Source organism: Ochotona curzoniae, unplaced genomic scaffold (genome assembly GCF_017591425.1).
Source record: "Ochotona curzoniae isolate NIBS_2020 unplaced genomic scaffold, NIBS_Ocur_1.0 contig_1482, whole genome shotgun sequence".
Classification (NCBI taxonomy): Eukaryota; Metazoa; Chordata; class Mammalia; order Lagomorpha; family Ochotonidae; genus Ochotona; species Ochotona curzoniae.
Window position 1 is genome coordinate 2258236 of NW_024465100.1, and position 13442 is coordinate 2271677.

The window sequence follows — 13442 nt, forward strand, 5'->3', positions numbered from 1 at the left end:
CAGGAGGGGGAACATTTGACAATGCTTTGGCACATCCTACTCCTCTCCTGGCAGGCTGGCCTCCCTTCCCTAAGTGCCATGCTGACTGGGTTCACAGACCCAATGCACTTGACCTCAGCTAAAACACATAGAGAGAAAATCACCACTGTGTCCAGCTTCCTTCCTTTGAAGCCACCAGTCCAACACCCTTCCTCCTGAATGCCCAGGAAGTCCCTATTTCTATTTTTGTGTTGTTTTCTTTTTTAATTGCAATGGTTCCTCCATTGAAATAAAATGGTTCTTCCTCCCACCAGCACTAACAATTCCTCCCTCTTCCCACGCCCCCCCCCCATGTAACCCATACTGTATAGAAGGTGACAGAAAGAGAGAAGACAAAATAGAACCCAGTCAACTCTTCATGCTGACAAGGGGAACAGGGGCGAGAACAATGGTTCTAAGGTGGCCGAAGACACACTGAGCCAAAGCCTCCCAGAGACGACTCCAAAGATAGGGAACATCTGCCCTGGCTGTGACTGTTGACAGGTGCACACACCTGTGGCCATTTCTCCTTGAATCCTAACAACCATTTCAGTTGGATCATCTCTCTCTTTTTCTTTTTTTTTTTTTTGCATGGTTTTATCATCCCCTTGTCCTTCTCTTCCTCCACACCTTCTTCTTTCTGCCATTCCTCCCTTTTCTAGTCTCAGGGTCAACGAATGACATTCTGGAACGTGGCTTAATCACATTGGCATTCAAGGCAGATGAGGTGGGTGAGACCCTGTCAAAAGACCTCCTTGTCAACCTCATTGCCAGCAAACCTTCCCAAAGACCCACCCAGTGTCCCAGGCACCAAGGATGCAAAGGAGCCATTAACCCTATCAATCCCCATCTCTGCTTGTCCAACTGTACATGTGACATCACGGCACATGGAGCTGCCTCCTCACTCATATCCCTGTTCTATCCCTGTTCTATTTTGAAATCGGGAGCTCACCCTCCCACTTGAAGAAGTAGAAGCAGATGGGGAACCGGCACAGGTGCCTCTAAGGTAAACACACAACAAAAAGGAGGTGGTGGAAATAGGGTTCCAACTGGATCTCACTGCCTCCCACTCTGCTTACACCATGGTCACAGAGCACATTGTGCCAACAAAAGCTCACAACAGTGGAACCCAGGGGACAGGGCCAGTGAATGTGGAGAACATCCAATCTTTTTGAACAATGAAAAATTGACAACTCCTGTCATGTGGAGTGACAAGGACCTTCTGCTGCTTCCTTAGCATGTCAATTGTTTCAAAGGATTTTTATTTTAACAAGTTTAGAGGGGAGGGTGGCGGGGAGAGGAACTGCTTAGAACGATTATGAATGTTAATGAATCTGCAATTCTTTTTTTAAGATCTTTGTCCCAATGTACTTCTTGCACTTGGGTGCCTTCAGAGCACAGGGATTTTTTGGTAAGGGGAGTAAGAAGATGGGCAGTGCACTCACCATCATGGCCTCGCCAGCAGGTGGATAATCTGGTTTTCTCAGGAGTTGGCTGGGATTGCAAGAGGGACTAGCTGAAGAAGTCATTAGCTAAGACCTTTCCATTTATCTTGCTATTTCTCTTTCCATGTACCTTAAAATACTGTCTGCCCACATTTCACATATTGCAGAAATGGAGGAGGGGGCAAACACTGAAGTATTCATTCCATTTTTTAGAGGGTACAAAACCAACACATGCAAACAGCACATCTCTTTGTTTAACACAAAGACTCACGTGTCGAATTCTGCACCCGTTCCACATGCACAGCATTTTAGAACTCTGCAAGATAGCCATTTTGCAAGAGTGTGGAAGTAACAGTTTGCTTGGAGGATGTGTTGGTATAAATAGATGTGTAGACAGAAGGAGAAATTTACAGCTCAGAAATAATGGCACATAAATATATATATTATATATAAATTAAAGGTAGAATATGGACAGAATCCCTCCTTTCCCAGGTGATAGCTGAGGCCCTCTTACTCTGCAGCATCCTCCAATTCCAGGTGTGCTTACACCAACCCGCTTCCTCACCTACACCTGGTCCCCTGCAATAGGCCTCCTGGGATCTTGGGGCCCAATATCAATCCTGTGGCAAGCAAGTACATTTCAAGGCAGCAATCACCATCATCTCAATCCTTATTGTTCTGTTTGGAAGGGTATAGAAAGGATGCCTAGAAGGTGGGGACAGCAGATAGAAAGAAAAGCATGAAGACGGGCAGGAGAAAAAAAATCAAGTCTGGGGGAGTTGGTGGGGGGGAGAGAGAGAGATAGCTGGATGCCCATGAAAATCAAAGCTTCAGTTCTGGGTGAAGAAAATGCTATTTAACTAAAAAAAAAAAAAATCACACAGGTCCCTGAGGTAGCTGTGTCTATGTCTGTCTGCATCCATAGAACACAGAAACTGCTGGTGCCACCCAGCATCTTCCATGCCTACACACACTCACCCGTGCTGCACCCCCCAAAAAAAACCCAAAGAAAAAGAATAACATGGGAAATTCCCCCCTCTTTGTAATAAGCCTTTTCCCCAGCACAGCATTATTTTAAGATCTTGCTACCTTTGCTTGCAAAAAAAACAAAAAAAAAGCCACCGAAAAGACTGAAAGAAGACCGACAAAACAAGGCACCCCTCGCCCAGGTGAGGAAAAGATAGGATAGAATCGGTCCTACCTCCGGTTGTAGAAGCCAAAGCTGCAGACGGAGAGATTAAGGGAGTGAGCATGTTGGGAATGATGTTGGGAACGTGCAGTCTCCTCTTCTCGCTTGCATATCCACATAAGGAAGGCAGAGGATAAATGAACGGAAGATCATTTAAAATCCAGTTCAGGGTAAATTTTGTCTTAATCTTGTGTCTTGAAGAGAGGCAAATTCGGAGGTGGGGGAGAGATTAAATTCAGGGCATGGAGTGCAGCTCACAATGCAGCATTCAGAGTAACGGTTCCGTCAGCATGTGAGGGTAGTGGCCGGAATATATTTTTTAACGATTCTTCTGGCAATTACGGTTTTTTTTTTCTTTTTGGTTTTTAAAGCGCTAGCGGAGGCGGCTCCGCGCCGAGAAGCTGGGGGCCGGCTCGGTCCCTCCGTGCAGCGTGGTCATTCCAGGAGCATCCCCTTCCTATGGGGAGGGAAAGAAAGGCTGATGGTCAGGGTTGGATTTGAGGGTGAGAAAAATAAAATGCATTCCGAAAAAAGAGAGAGAGAGAGATATCAATTCTGGCTCCGGGAAAGGGGGAGGAAACCCCGCATTTCCCACAGAGCGCACACGAGAGGCATTACAAACGGCTGGCACCGGTCTATAAATAATTCAGAAAAGGTCTGGCTATACCATTCCCGGGACAGGCATGGACGCGAGGTGGGAAAGCCAACCTGAATGGAAGAGAGAGGGAGGCAGGCAGCGAAGGAGGGAAGTGGGGAGCGAGGAGGGAGGGAGGGAAGAAGAGGCCCCATACAGCGCCACACGCTCGCTCACACGCACAAGCCCAATCCCCACTTAACTCGCCAGCAAGCGCGGCCCCCAGCCCCATCTGCAGTGCCGCTGACATGTCTGGCTTGCTCTCGGCGGTCGCCTCCAGCAGCAGCAGCGGCGGCGGCGGCGCCTCCTCCCACCCCGGGCTGGTGCTCAATGGGTTCTGATTGTGCACGGGCTGCACACTGGGCATTTCTTGGAAGGGGGCACACTGACACGCGCGCACACACGCCCCCGGCGCGCACGCGCCCCCGCGCGCACTCACACTCACGCCCGCGCACACTCACGCCGCCGCGCTGATGTGCAGCGCACGGGCTGCACCTGCAACGTGTGACTGGATGGAGGGTCGCGGTGGGAGGCTCCGGCCCCAGGGAAGTGGGGTAAGAAGGAGGGCGCCGCTGTCCAGCCGTCCTGCTGGCAGAGGGGATTAACCCCCCAAAAAGAGCAGGAACCGCCCTCACCCCTTCCACTCTACCCCCCTTACCCAACCAAACACCCCTTAAAAAAGCCGCGTCCAAATTAGCCAGCGCCGGCTTCCACGGGATTTCACAGCTTTACCTAACAGCAGGTTGTTCACGGAGGCACTGCCTCGACCCCTGATCCGCCAGACACCCTCCAAGCCCCGAAACAAGGCGAGAGACTCCTAAGAGGGTATTTACGCACCGGCTCCAAGCGCCTCGGCAGTGGCCGTCTCCGGCCGGCGGCTGGGGATTCAGGGTTTTCCAGCCCTGCAAAGCAGGATTAATGCTTCGTCTGTGGGTTTGGAAGTTCACGACTCTTCTTTGCAAAGCAAACGGGAAAGCGTTCGGACACCAGCACTTCTGGAACTGGTGATCGTGGATGGCCCCTGCGAGCACTTTCGATAGAGCCAAGCCCCGAATTTCCTAGAGGTGAAGAAGCCGGAGAAAGCGGGGCTCGAAAGGGGGTGGGGGTGGGGAACCTCCCTTTCTAAAAAAAAAAAAAAAAAAAAAAGAAGAAGAAGAAAAGAAAAGGAAAAAAGGGTTGGGGGTGGAGAGGCAGAAGCCCAGATTCCAGTTGGTGATGCTCGGAGCCGGGGGAAGGGAGGCGGGCGGGGGCAGACGGTAAGAGTCGAGCGCGCGGCAGCCGGGGAGGGCTAGGAAGGGAGAGAGGAAGGCAAATGGGTATTCATCTTCCGGGCCGGGTCTGCATTGGGGCTCACCGTCGCGGACGCGCCGCACCCTCACACTCGCGCCCGTACACACCTACCTCCCACTCCCGGGCTTAGAGGGAGCAGAGATCCCGCGAGGCCGGGGTCGGAGTCTCGGGGGGGCCCCGGGTGTGCGCGCGCGTGGTCCTCCTCCTCCACACCCCCCACCCCACCCCACCCCACAACCCCTTCTTCCCCTCACTCCTACGGCGAAGATGCTGGCGGAGGCAGCTTCCCACGTCATGTGCGGGGGGGAAGTGGGGTAGGAAGAGACCGTGGGGGTAGGTGGGGAGAGGGTTGTGGAAAGGCTTAGCCCGAGTCCGTGGCGCCTCCACCTGGCTGCAGCGGGGCACGGCTGCGAGGGCGGGATGGGGGCAGGAGGGCGGGTTCGTGGCCCCGCTGGCCGTCTGCGCTGCCCCGGCACCTCCACGACCGCCGGTTTGACATTGAAATCCCCGCCCCTCGCCCCGTCTCCGCTCTAGTTCCCCTCCCGCAGCCTCTGCTCCCTACGTCGGAGTCGGGTGCTGGGCGCAGCGCAAGGCCCAGCTCCTGCCTTCAAGCAGCTTAAGATCTATTTTGAGTACCGAATGTTGATTGCAGGAAGCAAGTTCGGCTGTGTATGGGGCATACTGGAACGTTCCTGCTAGGGTAGGCTGGAGAAGTTTGGAACCCTATTACTTACAGATTTCTAGTGGAGACAACGATAAGCAGGTAAAATTCCTAAAGGAAACCAGATTTTCTATCACTGCAAACCCACCCTGTTCCTCAAAGGCAAATCTGCGTTCATTTCCTTCCCCTCACCCCCAGCTGATCCTTATTTTAATAGCACTTCGCACCAACCTCCCCTAGGATGTTTTGGGGTTGATACTAACATTGTTGGTATGTGCATTATTTGCATTGTCATCTTCTCAAAGATCCGGAATATTAGACTGGTGAAACGTTTTCACGTGGGTTAAACTAAGGATGTTCCCCACTGATTCTGCCAACAAGCAGCCACGCAGGCAAACAGGAGCACCTGCGGCGGGAAGTGGCTACACCTGGCAGCTAAACAAGCTTTGGTCTGTGCAGAAAAGGTCAGCCGTGCTCTAATGTCCTGTAGGCCAGATGCTGTTCATACTACATCTGAACTAATTCTTTCAGGATTGCTATTTTGTTCTGGACTTAATTTTTGAATCAAGAGGGTTTTTTGTTTTGTTTTGTTTGTTTGTTTGTTTTTAAGGCATACAAACACCTAAGCATTGCATGCAAACACGAATACACTGAGTGTTGACCTGCCATTTATTTTACCTCGGTGTTGCCATTTTTGTGAGAGCCGCATAGGGTGCTCCAGCAGCCCTTGGGAGAACTGTGCGAGCTCTTTTGCCCTCCTGGTAGGGAGCAGCAATTTCCAGTCACACTGCCTGCGAGGCAGAAAGCGGGTGCCTCTGTCTTGGTGTTGCAGGAATAGCCGTTGCCCGCAGAACAACATCCCGACTCACTCCAGGACTTTTGGAGATGACCTTTGTCTATGCACATTTTTATTTGTTCTTTTTGACTCACAGCCCCCCTCCTCTCCTCCCTAGCACTAATGCCCTTCGACAAAAATATCATATTCTCTGTTTTCCTTTGCTCCCCCCCACCCCAAAACGGTTGATGTTTCCTAGTAGAGAGCAAGGATGAACTCCAATGTTCCCTCAACGTGATTCAATCCCCTCTTGCCTCAGTGTCCTGCTCAAGACTTACGTGTTCTGGGGATCTTTTTTCAGGCATACAAGCTTCCGTTGCTGTGTGTAACAAAGCCAAGGATTTTAAACCACTTTCTTCCCCTCTGACTCGCTCCTTGCATTTGGAAGTGTAGAACAGAGTTGGTGTGGATGAGCTGTGACAATGACTGGGCAATACCCTTGCCTGTATTGCCCACATGCCAAAAATGCCAAAGGCAGCAAAGTGATGCTTGACCCTCCATCCTGAAAGGAAGAAAAACAATCACCATGGCCACCTACGACAAGCCACATGGAACTATTGGTGCCCTGTCACATGAAATCACCAGTCATATGAAAATAAGCATGATTGACCTCTAACAAATAGGCAAAGTCATAATGTTAAGAACAGACCATCTCATTTATCCATGGTTTACTAGTACTCAGTTCAACTCCACCTGCACAAAAAGGATTTGATAAATACTAAACTTTTACAACTAGTTGACACCAGTTTACCACACATTTGTTCATTATCTATTCAACAGGGCCAGCATTTCTCTTTCTGTCTTCTCACCAACAACTTTTGTCTCTAAGGAGCACAGACCATGCAATAACACCATTCCAAGGGGCACAGAGATTCATGCAATTGGAAACACAACTTCTCAATTTTGCAAATATATATTTCCTAACTCCTAGTCAGGCAGCACAAAGAGCAATATTCTGAGAAAACAAGATGTTAGATTAGATTTCACAGCTTTGTTTATTGAGGAAAAGCTCTTGCCTGAGGCTGCTAATGACACTGTTGAACACTGCATTCTGCACTTGACCCCAAGAGAGCATCCCAAGAGATATAAACACCTGTTCATGGCCTGAAGAGTAGGCGTAAAGCCCATGTTTGCCTGGCCAAAAATGACATTGGGCAACACCGTTCAGATTAAACTCTAGTTCCAAAGGGTGAGCCTGGAACTTACACGATTTGGGCTCCCTTTTAAAGAAAAAGCAAAGTGTTCTAACACCTGTGTGAATGTATTTGCTTCAGTTAAGAAAATAAATCACAAACCATTAAATATTCCTAATACAAACAACACAAAAATGAAATAATAAAATTAGCCACAATCTCACTGTGTCCTGACTCCTCTGTGAAGCTTGTTTTGGTGTGATTTCTCACTACGTGCTTTTTGAGCACCTCTTCAAATTCTGATTAACATATTATTTTCTGGGGAGATAATGAAAAAAAAAATCCAAGAAAGGAATAAGAATCCAGCCTGTTCCTCAACATGGCTGTTTAAAAGTTGTTTTGTATTATAGATATTATAATTTAGAAAAACATCAACTTTTGGCAATAGTGTAATGTACAATGAATTTGGGGAAGACTATATCATATGTATTTGATATATAAACTATAACTTACAAAGTGACTTCAAGTTTTCTTAGACAAACATATGACATTAAAATCCAAGCTTTGGGTTTATTTTTATTCTATTATTTATTTTGAATAGATAGTATCAATTAATTAGTCAATGTAAGGTTTGTTACCTTCATCAATGACAGTATTTTGTCTCAAACCTAACCATAAAAGTTAAATCACTTCCCAAAGCGTTCATATGATTCACGCCTCTTCATTAATTGTTACCAGACAATCCAGAAGGCCACTCATTACTTGCATTCAAATTTTCTCCTTTCTCTCTTAAAGAACGACAGTTCTGTTATGATTGAGGGAAAAAAGTTACAGTTTGTTCCTTGATGTCAGATCAATTTCTATTGCTGTCCATGTTCATCTTTATCTCATTTCCTGTTACATTAATTTTCTTCTACATTTTTTCTTGCCTCTTTAATAAATAAATATAGATAACAGAAGAAACTCTTTGAATATGTCTTGAGTAGCAGTCTGTAAATTTCATTTTTTTTAAAGACATCCTAAAATGCCTTTCCATTATGCAGTTAAAGCAGCATGCTCAAGCTCCCTGAACCCTTGGAATAAACTTGACTCATTTTGCTCTTTGGGCTTCTCTTGCCTGACTAAGAAACATTTGAGAAGCTGAGTGTTGATATCCTCGTGTTACAAGGTTTAGAAGTTTGCTAGTGGGTGACTTTATTCTCAGCTTTTTAAAGAAAACTCTAACCCAATGTGTGTGTGTGTGTGTTTAAAGTTCCCCATTTGGAGGGGAACACATTTATCCCAGCATATAGGACTGCCATATCATGTAAGTGCCTGGTCTGCATCCTGGGCTCTGGCTCAGGACTCCAGCTTTCTGCCGCCCCAGTGTAGACTCTAGGAGACAAGAGATCCTGGCTCCTGGTGTCCAGTTGGCCCAGGGCTAGTGGGGGTGGGCATTTGTGGAGGGAACTGGCAGATCAGTGTTCCTCACTTTCTCTCTCTCTGTCTCTCGTGTTCCTCTCAAATAAAAAAAAAAAAATAAAACATTTCATTCTCAAAATAAATATGAAGAGGGGGAATGTTACAAAATCCCAAAGTGATCAACGATTTCAGGTAAGTGGGTGCAGTCAACACTTTTACCAACTCCAATAAAAACATGACTCATGGAGTGCCTGAAGTCTGTGGACAGCTGGCACGAACTCCTCCGGGAACGCACAGCAAACCTCCCAAGTGTATTTGACTAAACCTGAGTGAAGGTATTCCCATTCCACTTCTGGAAGCCAGCCTCGCCTACGAAATGCTCACCCCCACTTCCCTGACACCCAGCATGAGAAGAAATCTGACCTGGAAATTGAAAGGGGAAAAGACAGCAATCTAAACTATGATAATTAAAATATGCTACGTTTTCAAATTTTACTAAAACATTTAGACATATTACTGGGGCCCTTTCCATGGCCTTCCAAGGGGCCGCTAAGAGAAGGGCTGAGAATCTGGTGCCTCATTAGCTGCAAAGTCAGCCAGCCTTGGTTCATTACCTAATGTCAAATGAGCTTTTGGCTTCTGGAGAAAATATTCAAACAATGTTTACTTTTGAAAACAATAATTTGTTAAGGGCTCAGTTGAAAAAATATATATCAATGCCTTCTAACTCCATTTTTTGTCAATTCCTGGTGTGTACAGGAAACATAGAGCATTCAATTTTAAGAACTCTCACAGCATACTAAGATCTTGCCTCCACCATCATCACTTGTGGAAAAGAACCACTATTTTGTTCTTCTCATAATGATATTAATTATTCCATTTTGGCAGTGCTTTTTCAGAGAGAAGGTTTAACAGCGGGCAGCCCCTTGTCTCAAGAGCTGCCTGTCTTCCAAGAATCAAAAAAGAACTTACTCCCATGTGGATTTTATGGAGCCTGTTGGATATGTTACAACAACACCCTTGTAGACACTGACCTGGGGTACTTGAGGTGGACGTTTTTGGGTCTTCCCCGAAATTGTCCTTTTGTCTCTGATGTAGACAAGGAAGCAGAAGGAAGAGGAGAGAGAAGGGAGAGATGAAGAAGAATGGTGGAACCTGGAAAGGAAGAAAGGAGGAAAACAAAAGACAAAATGAGGAGGAGAAGCACCAGCCAGTGCCCTCGATACTCGAGGAAGGAAAGTCTGTGCCTGGTGCTGCAGCACCACTTGGCTCCTGCAGGACACACCCTGTAGAGGAACAGACCCCTCCACACACACCTGTATTTTCCCCACTCAAAGAGTGCAGACTTCATGAGCCTGGATCTGCCTGAACTCCCTGGTTTCTAAAAGCAAATTCTTAGTCTATCTATCTGAATAGATCTTCAACCTTTTTTATTTTCTCATCAAAATAATTTGGAAAAATCTGTCTCTAGTCTTACCACTATCATGCAAAGAAGACACGTTCTGCCGTGCTCTGCCACCCAGCTTATCCATGGCTCCTACTAACATGTGGATGAGAAACTCCATTCCTATGTGAAGGTATCTGGAAAGATCTTCACATAGGCACTCAGATCATGGTACTAGTGATAACCCAAAATGGAGATAAGTTTTCTAACTTAAAGCTGGTGATGTGGTGCAGCAGATTAAAGCTACAGCTTGCAACTCGGGCATCCCATAGGAGAGCCGGTTTAAGACCCAGCCACTCCACTTGTAATCCAGCTCCCTAGCAATGCACGCTAGAAGGCAGCAGAAGTTGGGTCAGTTACATGGGCCTGAGCCACTCATGGATGGAGTGCTGGCTCCTGGCTCCAACTTGGCCCAGTCCCAGCATTGCAGTCTTTGGGGAGTGAACAACAGATGGAAGATTTCTCTCTCTCTTCTGGTATCCTTGATGATCACTCTGTAACTCTGCCTTTCAAATAAAAACACATGAATCTTTTGCTAAAAATTTGAATCTCCTCTTCGCCAAGTTGCCTTCCCTTTGCTCACTTCATTGGCTTCTCTGACTTTTTATTCAGCCTTTCCTTGGTAGGCCATGAATCAGTGCCCCCAAGGTTCTCCCTCCACAGAGGCTTTTCTGGAAGAGCCCACCCCTTTTTCACACCCCTCAATCAGTAAGACCTTTCATTTTCCAGAATGAACAGTCACTGAAGTCACTTCTGCTCACATCTGGAAGAAGCCTAAGGCCCCAGCACTCCCAGCATCCTGCACCCTTCTCTGGAGCAGAGCTGAGAGATCTGACCTGGGACCCAGCTCCAGGGAAGAACACACTGCAGCTTGGTTCTCCTGCTTGTATACGAGAGAAGAATAACTCACAGGAAACGATCCTGGGCTCTTGAGAGAACATGAAGGAATGGATGTGTGACATTCATGAGAGACAGCAATCCCATGCTTTATGAATTAGACAGGATCTCATTAGGGGACACATACATGTACCCTAAAGCTGGAGGAGACTTGTGAGGTCCCCATCTCAAGTTAACACAGGCCTCAGGGCCTGTGAGGCAGGTGCTTTAAGCACCACCAGTTAAGGGACCTTGTCTGTCCTGCTCACTGCCACATTTCCAACAACTAGGCAGTGTCCAAACACATACTTGAGTGAACGAACTTTAAGAGGACCTAAAGAATAAGGTCAGGACCAGTGCGATGGCTCAGTGGCTAAATTCTTGCCTTGCAAGCATCAGGATCTTATATGAGTGCCAGTTTGTGTCCCAGCTGCTCTACCTCCCTTCCAGCTCCTTGCTTGTGGCCTGGGAAAGAAGCTAAGGATGACCTAAAGCCTTGAGAACCTGCACTCACATGGGAGACCCAGAAGAAGTTTCTGGCTCCTGGCTTCAGATTGACTTAGTTCCAGCCATTGTAATCACTTAGGGAGTGAGCCAGCTGATGGAAATCTTTCTCTCTGTCTCTCCTTCTCTCTATAAATCTTTCTTTCCAGTAATAAATAAATAAATCTTTAAAAAAGAAAAGAAGAAGGTCGCAATAAATACTTACAGAATGATATTTCAATAGGCATTTAACACAGTGGTTAGGATGCCAGTTAAACACTTGCAGCCCAACTTGGAGTGCCTGGGTTTGAGTCTCAGCCCTGTTCCCAATTCCAGCTTCCTGTTAATGTGGACCCTGAAAGGCAGCAGTGATGATTCAAGTATTGGGTCCCTGCCACCCACACAGGAAATTCAGAATGAGTTCTGGGCTCCTGGCTTCAGTCTGGTCCAGTCCCAGCTGTTGTGTCCATTTGGAGAATGAACCAGCAAATAAGAGATATTTCTCTCTCTCTCTCTCTCTCTCTCTGGCAAAAAAAAAGTAATGCTTTAAATAATAAAAAAAAAAAAGGAAAAAAGGGCTCTCTGTGCCTCTCTGTTGACTGCCTTGTGATACAGCTGCTTGGACTTCTCATCAGCCTCCCCACTAATGGGCATTATGCAAACTCTTCGGGATGGGCTTGGTTCCTTCACAGTCCTGATGCAACTTACTTCTACTCTGTAGCTCTTCAGAGGAGCCTTTCATTTCTCATTCTATTTCCAGATTGAGGTCCTTTTTTCTGTTCTAAATTGAGATTCGTGAGCTTTGTGTAAACAAGGGTTTGAAATAATCAAGTGGCTCAGCTGCCGAGCCCTGATCTCATCGCCATCATTTCTCACTCCCTAAAGGCCACTATTTCCAGCTCTCTTCATTCAGACTTTTGGCATTTACCCTCACAATTTTAAAATGGCACACATGTACTGCTATTTCCAAATTTTTAGCTCATTCATTATCTACTGACATCTCACTAAGGAAGAGTTTGCCTCTCTCCAATCAAGAATGAAAACTCTATCCCAACATATGTATGTATGTTTCTTATCCCTGTGTACTCCAAAATCCATATGGAGGCATTACAAAAAGCCATGAAAATTGAGTTTAAAAATAAGTTCATTTCAGTGCCCCACATTTTTTTTATCTGTGAAGTTTTTTTCCAGGAAAGTTCATCTTTTTATTTATTTGAAAGGCAGAATTACAGGGTATGAGCAGGGAACAGAGAGAGAGAGAGAAACAAAAAGAAAGAGAGAAGTCTTCAATCTACTGCTTTATTTCTCCCACCAAAAAGCTACAGCAGCTAAGCTGAGGCCAGATTACAGCCAGGAACCAGGAGCATCTTGTGGGTCTCTCACCTGGGTGCAGGGGCCTAAGCACTTGAGCCATCTTCTGCTGCTTTCCCTGGGCACATTAGCAGGGAGCTGGATGAGAAGTGGAGCAGCTGGGGCTCAACCCAGCACCTGGTGACAACTTTACCTGAAAGTTCATTGTCCATGAACTTTTAGAAGACCTAGCCTATGGGTGAATTTCAAAAATTGTTGATATTAAAATGAATTGACTGTTTAACTCCATTTTCCATGGACTTGCTGAAGTGCCCTCTTGTATCATAACATACAGCCATCAATATCCGGAGTTTACAAGTAGCCTCCTTTGCCCTTTATCCCATATTATAGTTGATTATGCCTCTTAGTTTTAATCCAGAATAGTTTCCCCATCTCATTTCATCACTCATGACAAGTCAGGATCAGTTATCTGATAGGATATTTAACAATTCAGATTTGTCTGACTTTTGGGCTCATGAGTAGGATATTAAGGATAAGTATTTTTGGCAAAGCAATATTGCAAGTAATACCAGGAGGCACATAAAACCAGTTTGCCCCATTGTTAGTGATGTCAAATTTGATCGTGGATTTGGAGGTTTTTATTAGATCTCTCAATCATAAAAGTACATTTTCCTTGTCATGATTAATAACCAATCAATGGATGATAATCTGTGACCATGTTT

At 46.3% G+C, this 13442-nt stretch overlaps 1 protein-coding gene across 1 annotated transcript in view; it reads right to left on the reverse strand.

The window, feature by feature from the left end:
* GRIN2B (glutamate ionotropic receptor NMDA type subunit 2B) overlaps positions 1 to 2865 on the reverse strand; it is a 416455-nt gene extending 413590 nt beyond the window's left edge. Inside the window, exon 1 of the mRNA XM_040968253.1 lies at positions 2665 to 2865. The gene's annotated coding sequence lies outside the window, so the exon portion shown is untranslated. The remainder of the gene's footprint in view (positions 1 to 2664) is intronic.
* Positions 2866 to 13442: the final 10577 nt, after the last annotated feature.